At 48.0% G+C, this 8,021-nt stretch overlaps 1 non-coding gene across 1 annotated transcript; it reads left to right on the top strand.

Moving 5' to 3' along the window:
- The first annotated feature begins 6,469 nt into the window (after nt 1-6,469).
- Nucleotides 6,470-6,541, top strand: TRNAA-CGC. The gene has a single exon. It is a non-coding gene; the product is annotated as a tRNA-Ala (tRNA).
- Nucleotides 6,542-8,021: the final 1,480 nt, after the last annotated feature.

Here is an 8,021-nt window from a genome sequence, read left to right as displayed (position 1 = left end):
TTTCGGGATCTCACGGAGGCCATTTTCGGGTCAAACATTTAAAGGTGAGTCTTTTGTTGGAGGGGTTAGACTGATTCGCCCTGGTGGTTCTGCGCATGCGCCATGATCGTTTCCCCCCTTCTACGGAGGGGCGACTGCGCGCGTGCGCAAACTGAGATTTTTTTTAAAAAAAACCCCACCAACACATGCTCTCGCGTATTAGTAGTGTAGATACTGGGAAGCGACGTGACTGCGCGGTGAGGCGGGATAAGGGCGGTAAGTGTGATCGCGATTATCCAGATCCAATAGAATCCGGGTAGAACCGGAGCAGTTTAACCCACTCCCAGCACGCTGTCTGACTGCACCCCATATGTCCTGTGCCCCAGGAGTCTCCAGAGGTCACCATAACTTCCAGGCATGGGCACACACACACAAATGCAAAAATACAACCCCCCCCCACCAATTGGGTAGTAAGTAGGTGATGTGAAAGACCTCTACCTGACACCCTGGAGAGCTGCTACCTAACCTGAGTTGCCGATACCGACCTTGATGGACCGAGGGTCTGATTCTGAGCGGTCGGGTTAGAACGGATAAGAGGAAGTCCTTCTTCACCCAAAGAGTGATTAACTCATGGAATTCATTGCCACAGGAAGTGGTGGCGGCTACAAGCGTGGACGGCTTCAAAAGGGAATTAGATAAGCATATGGAGCAGAGGTCCATCAGTGGCTATTAGCCACAAGAGATAGGGACTCTGGGGCAAGTGATGCTCTGTCATCTTGGTGCTTGGGGGGGGGTCAACAGTGGGAGGGCTTCTAATGTCCTGGCCCCACTGGTGGACCTCCTGATGGCACCTGGTATTTCTGGCCACTGTGTGATACAGAGTGTTAGACTGGATGGGCCTTTGGCCTGATCCAACATTGGCGTCTCTTATGTTCTTATTCAGTATAAGGCAGCTCCGTGGGTGTGTTCATGTGGACTAGCTTTACCAAGTGCTACATGGCTAACTGGGTGTGTGTGTGTGTGTCAAAAGTAGTTTGTGATAGGGCACAAATGCCCCACTGGGCTAGCAGGAGTCCCTTATGGGAAGCTACACTGGTTTCGTACTGGGAACAAACCTTCACTGTTACTACTGAGGCAACCAGCATTTGCTTGGCATCTCTTGCTCTGAAGTGCAGCGCTGACAGAGGGATAAAGTTCTGCGTCATATGGAAACCATTTTCACTAAAACACAAATGCTTTGCTCAGTGCTGGGTTTTTAAAAGAATACTCATTTGTGGCTGGATCATCTGTGACAGATGGGATTACAAGTGGTACTGTAGCAAGGTTGGCACATAACTCATGGGGGGGGTGGGAATTTCTAATGTTTAACACCTTGAAACTGCTTCATATGCTCTTTTCTTACTTTCAAAGTTGTGGGTCGATGCGGATCCATCACACTGGGGCTTGTCGGCTGCCATCCGTTACGCACGGCAATATTTCATTTGTGCTGTTTGCAAACAAATGCAAAACACTGCTGTCAAGTAAAAGGCAGAGTAGGGATTGTACGTATAATACCAAGGCTAGAATGTTTGGCGTCATGGCTGATTCAATGCTAAACAACAGTGGCTTAACTGAGAAGTTCAGAGGGAAGGTGGCAGGGTACAGCTCGATCTCTTCAGACCAGAGAAGCTAAGCAGGGCCAGCCCTGGTCAGTACTTGGATGATGAAGAAGAAGATTGGATTTATACTCCGCCCTTCACTACCCAAGGGAGTCTCAGAGCGGCTGACAAACTCCTTCCCCTTCCCCTCCCCACAACAGACACCCTGTGAGGTAGGTGGGGCTGAGAGAGCTCTTGACAGAAACGGCTCTTTGTCAAGGACAGCTCTTGTCAGAACTATGGCTTGCCCAAGGTCATCCAGCCAGGTGCGAGTGGAGGAGTGGGGAATCAAACCCGGTGCTCCCAGATTAGAGTCCGCGCACTTAACCACGACACCAAACTGGCTCTCTATGTGTACAGGGTTGTCATAAAGTGTACAGGGTTGTCATAAACTGGCTGCAACATGAGAGCCCATTTCCCCACCACCAGATCATGGAAGTCATATAACGGGGGTATTTCCGTGCCCTCTTACATGTGTGTGTGTGTAGAAAAAGAGCAAGAGTCCACAAGCACCCTAAAGACTAAAAAAAAAATTGTGGCAGGGTACGAGCTTTCATGAGTAACCGCTCAAGTACAATGTAATCTTACAAAATCAGGCCACATTCCTCAGATTCCGCTGGTTCTGTTGCTTCAGACCAAAATGGCTACCCTCCTTTCCCTGAATACAGGCAGTAGCTTCCTCCCCCCGCCCGTCATTCCAGTTCTCACCATGAGGCTCGATCCTTGCATTTATTCTGGGCTGAAAGTGGGCTGCGTGGCCATCCGCATCCCAAGATTGGGGATCCTCATAGCCTACAACCTCTCCCCCCTATGCTGTGTAGCAGTGCAGATGGAATAGCTGATGGAGCTGGACCACAGCAGCTGATGAGGCCGTTGCGTACTGAGAAAAAAGCTGTTAAAGAGAGAATCACACTGTTTTGTAAATGGGTACCTGTCACTGTTCAAAAGCAAGAAATTGCAAGTAGATAAATAGGTACCACTTCGGTGGGACGGTAACAGCGTTCCGTGCGCCTTGGTGTTTAGTCATGCCGGCCACATGACCACGGAAACGTCTTTGGACAGCGCTGGCTCTTCGGCTTTGAAACGGAGATGAGCACTGCAACCCTAGAGTCGGATTCGACTGGCTTTTGAGCGAGGGAAACCTTTACCTTTACCTGTCACTGTACACTGGAGAATAAGAGTTGAAGTATAAATATCCCTGCAGGCACTGCAAAATGAGTTGGATAGACTGAAAGAAGAACAATGGGAGCAGACCTCTCAGACCGTGATAATTTCAGCATAGACCAGAATTTAAATGGTAACATGGCTTCCGTCTCATCGCTTTCTCTCCCTTGATCACTGTTCCTGCATATCTATCTATCTATCTATCTATCTATCTATCTATCTATCTATCTATCTATCTATCTATCTATCTATCTATCTATCTATCTATCTGCAACAGATAGCAGTAAAAACTACTTCCCAACCAGGACCTCAGTGCAAGGACCTGACTTCTAGAGACTTCAGTGGTGTTCAGGTTTCATAACCATGGTGCTGAGATTGTCTCACCTGGAGAAACAGCATGGAGTTTCAGGTTCAAAAGATGGTCACTCTGTTGGTGACCACCATGCCCCTTTCTCCTCCGAGTACCACCCCTTGGTGTCACTCCCTGCTACTATTTAAGAGGGTCACTGAATTTTTAAATAATTTTTTGCTAAAATCGTTTTCCAACCAGGACCTCAGTATAGGGATGATTACTACAGTACACTTTACATGGGGCTGCCTTTGAAGACTATCCCAAGGTCCTAAGGCAGGATTTGAAGCCAGCCAATCAGAAGGCCTGCTGAGATATGGCCCCACTCACCTCTTTAGTAGCCTTGACAAGCACCAGGAAGAGAGCCAACAGGCACCTTGTTGTGAATCACCGACTTCGATGTCAAGGACATACTCCTGTGTTAAGGGGGAAGATCCCATTTTTAGAAGGAGGAGGAAGAGGAGGAGGAGGAGACTGGATTTATACCCTGCCCTTCACTACCCAAAGGAGTCTCAGAGTGGCTCACAACCTCCTTTCCCTTCCTCTCCCCACAACAGACACCTTGTGAGCAATATTCCCTCTAAGCTGTGGAGTCCTGTGAGCATAAAATTCTACTTTGTGAGCTCCTGGCATTAAAGTTGTGAGCAAGCGATTTGGCTACTGCATAAATTAGTTTGCTCTGGAGCCATCCTTCCTGAGCTATAGGACAAAAATGTGTGAGCCGGAGGCTAAAAAACGGTGAGCTAGCTCATGCTAACTCAGCTTAGAGAGAACACTGCTTGTGAGGTAGCTGGGGCTGAGAAACCTCTCTGGAGAACTACTCCTGGGAGAACAGCTCCAAGAGAGCCACGACTGACCCAGTGGGGACTCAAACAAGGTTCTCGCAGATTACAGTCCACGCTCCTAACCACTACACCAAAAGTGAATTAAACTGAAAATAGTAAAGATAAAGGTTCCCTTGCTCGAAATCCAGTCGAATCCGACTCTAGGGTTGCGGTGCTCATCTCCGTTTCAAAGCCGAAGAGCCAGCGCTGTCCGAAGATGTTTCCGTGTCATGTGGCTGGCATGACTAAACACCAAGGCGCATGGAACCTTCCCACCGAAGTGGTACCTATTTATCGACTTGCAATTTCTTGCTTTCGAGCTGCTAGGTTGGCAGGAGCTGGGGCCAGAGACGGGAGCTCACTCCGTCATGTGGCACATTCGGGTCTCGGACTGCTGAACTACCGACCTTCCACAGCCTGCAGTTCAGCGTCTTAACCGCTTGAGCCACCGCAGCTGAAAATGGGTGGTGGTAAATAAATGCAACTACCTCTCTCACTCCCCCACCTCCTTTGCTAGTTCCATCACTGTTACTGAATCCCTGCATGTTGAGAGGTTGTGTGATGCAGACAACAAGATGCAGAGTTCCCTTTGTCCTTGCCTCTGCACATTTTGGTATTTGTGCTTTAAGAAGCTTACTGTCACATCTTTCTGGGCTGAGCTGTATGTCTGCTGTTCTCCATGTAGATTCAAGGAGCCCTTTTCCAGATATGTTCTCTCTTCTGTAGAAACTACTTGCATCTATAAGGGTTTTTCCCCGCCCCCTTTCATTAGAAGTGTCCCTGCTCCTGCGATAGTATACACACCTCCGATTTTGAATGCTGTTTAGGGTTGCCAGGTCCCCCCGTGGCCACCGGCAGGGGATGGGGAGATAGTGTTGCCAAATCCAGGTTGGTAAACACCTGTAGATTTTGGGATGGAGCCTGGAGAGGACAGGAACCTCAGTGGGGTACAATTCCATGGAGTCCATCCTCCAAAGCATCTATTTTCTCCAGGGGAACTGATCTCTGTAGTCTGGAGAGGAGCTGTAATTCCAGGGGATCTCCAGGTCCCACCTGGAGGGTGACATCCCTAGCTGTTCCTCTTAAAAGCAATCATCTTTCTGCAGTAAGCCTGTTTGGTGTCGTGGTCAGGGCTATTTTTGGGCAGGAACGCACAGGAATGGAGTTCCGGCTGGCTTCAGGGTTGGCCACGCCCACTATTCTAAACCCCCCCCCGTGCCTCCCCCAGCCTGTCCAAGGGCCGGCTTGCCTGGGCTCCCTGCAGCCTGGGGCGCCCAGGCAAATCAAGGGAAAGCATGGGGTGTGACCTAATATGCTAATGAGCTGCACTGTCAGGGGTGTGGCCTAATAAGTTAATGAGTTTCTGCTGTTGGGTGTGGCCTATTATGCTAATGAGTTCCTGCTGGGCTTTTTCTACAAAAAAAGCCCTGGTCGTGGTTAAGTACGCGGACTCTAATCTGGGAGAACCGGGTTTGATTCCCAACTCCTCCACTGGCACGTTGGATGACCTTGGGCAAGCCATAGTTCTGGCACAACTGTTCTTGGGAAAGAGCAGTTTCTGTCAGAGCTCTCTCAGCCCCACCTACCTCACAGGGTGTCTGTTGTGGGGAGGGGAAGGGAAAGGAGTTTGTAAGCCACTCTGAGACTCCTTTGGGTAGTGAAGGGCGGGGTATAAATCCAATCTCTTCTTCTACTTCCCCCTTGTGTTTTGTAGTGATGCCTGCTAGCAAGGTTGGATCCACGCTAAAAAAGCACAGCAAATAAAGTACTTTGGACACTGTATTTGTGGAGGGGAAACGGAGGAGGGTCTTTCTCATTATCTGGTCTGTTTTTAGATGAGGGACTAAGATGTGAATGCTAGGCTCACTTGCTGTTTGGGTATGTGGAATGGGGAAAAGTCATTAGCACACAGGTGCTGGAAAGGTGTTTGTGGCTGAAAGCTGACACTTTAAGTTTGTGCTTGTTTCATGTAATGCATTGTTCTTGATATGATTTGGAAATTCATTTTACTTTGCTATGATTTATGGTTGGAACAAATAACTCATTTCTCCGTAGTTTCTTTGTGGTAAAGCTCAAACGTATTTCTTGGGGCTGCAACAGATGGAAACATAGCTACTGCTCCCCCCATTAAATTCTTGTCCCCCCAACCCACTTTTAGTAGCAGTCCTTTTTGTACTACCTGCAGAGATGACAGTCTGTTTCCTAAAGAGCGGCTGGAGTGGAAAATGCCTCTAGTTTTCTGTACACAGAACTGAAGGGGTTAATCCTCCAGAGAGCCAATCAGATTGTCAGAGGAGGAAAGGAGGAGGAGCTTTGCAGAACTAATTCTACAGTAAAGGAATGTTCAGGCAGCATCCTTTTGTCTTTCCTTCTAACATGCTTTTTACAGCCAAATGTCCGGACTTGTTTTCTTGCCTTTTTGTGCGGAAACAGGACAGTGCAACAGCAGTTCTTAAGGGTTAAAGGTTTTTCTGCGTGGAATGCATACACTTCACCGAGCCAGCACTGACAGCTGGGGGGATGTAGCTCAGTGGTAGAGCGCGCGCTTCGCATGTGTGAGGTCCCGGGTTCAATCCCCGGCATCTCCAGTGTTTTTGTGATATGGATGTTTCTTCGTGTTTCAAAATGCGGTGTGCTTCGGCACATACAAAACAACTGTGTTTTTGCCTGCTTGTTTTCAAGCAGATATACAATATGTGAGCATTTTGCTTGCATTGCTGCAAATGCATGCTTGCCTCTGGCTTGCTTTCTCCTTTCAGGCATTACTGTTAGCAGTGTTCCCTCTAAGCTACGTTAGTGTGAGCTAGCTCACAGTTTTTTAGCCTCCAGCTCACACATTTTTGTCTTAGCTCAGGAAGGATGGCTCCAGAGCAAACTAATTTATGCAGTAGCCAAATCGCTCACTCATAACTTTAATGCCAGTAGCTCACAAAGTAGGATTTTTGCTCACAAGACTCCACACCTTAGAGGGAACATAGACTGTTAGTATGTAATTTTTATAATAACAACACTTTGGCTATCACAGGGAATTATGAATTGCAGTGTAAAAAAATTGTCAGTTGTAGTGGCCAGGAATTGAACCCGGGCTTCCCACACGGCAGGCAAGAATTCTACCACTGAACCACCAATGCACACACAGAGATAAGTTTCAGTGTTCTGTTATGGGAAAAATTGTTCCCAGCTATATTTCTTATTTCCAGGTTTGTTAAACGATATATCTCTGTACTCTTGATGGAGACCCAGATTTGAATCCCCACATTACCAGGCATAAATCCCCACACTCCCAGGTGTTGTCTGTGTAGTGGGGGCTCCTCCTTGGTTGGTGGGGAGTTTCTGCCCACTTCGCTGCTGCTGATCCAGATAGTCCCTTGAGTCCGGATGGATTTTTAAACTCATTTCAAGCTAGTCTGCATTTGCCAGGTGAGGGTGAAGGATGGGAGAGAATCACTTTTGGCTTTGATGTGTCTTAACAGTTTAAATGTTCATTTTTATTTACTCCATTTATACCTTACTTTTCTCCCCCTTGGGACCCAAGATGGCCTGCAACATTTTCCCCTTCTCCATTTTCCCCTCACAACAACCCTGTGCTGCAGGTTTACTGGAGGGCGTGTGACAGGCAATGTTCCCTCTAAGCTGTGGAGTCTTGGAAGCAAAAATTCTACTTTGTGGGCTACTGGCATTAAAGTAGTGAGCAGGCAATTTGGCTACTGCATAAATTACTTTGCTCTGGAACCATCCTTCCTGAGCTAAGACGAAAATGTGTGAGCTGGAGGCTAAAAAACTGTGAGCTAGCTCACACTAACTCAGCTTAGAGGGAACACTGGTGACAGGCCCCTTGGTCACTCAGTGCGCTTCCATGGCAGAGTGAAGATCCCAACCCGTGTCTCCAGCACTTTAACCACCACGCCACAATGGCTCTCTCATTCAGTTATACCTCAGGTTTCCCCCAATGGTAAGCCAAAGCGGTTCATAATATTCTCCTCTACTAGCCCATTTTATCCTCACAACAACCCTGTGTGGTAGGTTAAACTGATTTGGGTGAAACGGGGGTGGGTGGGTATATCCTTG

The sequence above is a fragment of the Gekko japonicus genome, unplaced genomic scaffold, assembly GCF_001447785.1.
Source record: "Gekko japonicus isolate JY-2015 unplaced genomic scaffold, Gekko_japonicus_V1.1 scaffold330, whole genome shotgun sequence".
In the NCBI taxonomy this organism is placed as follows: domain Eukaryota; kingdom Metazoa; phylum Chordata; class Lepidosauria; order Squamata; family Gekkonidae; genus Gekko; species Gekko japonicus.
The sequence above is the reverse complement of the archived record's forward strand: the minus strand, read 5'-3'. Positions and strand labels throughout refer to the sequence as shown.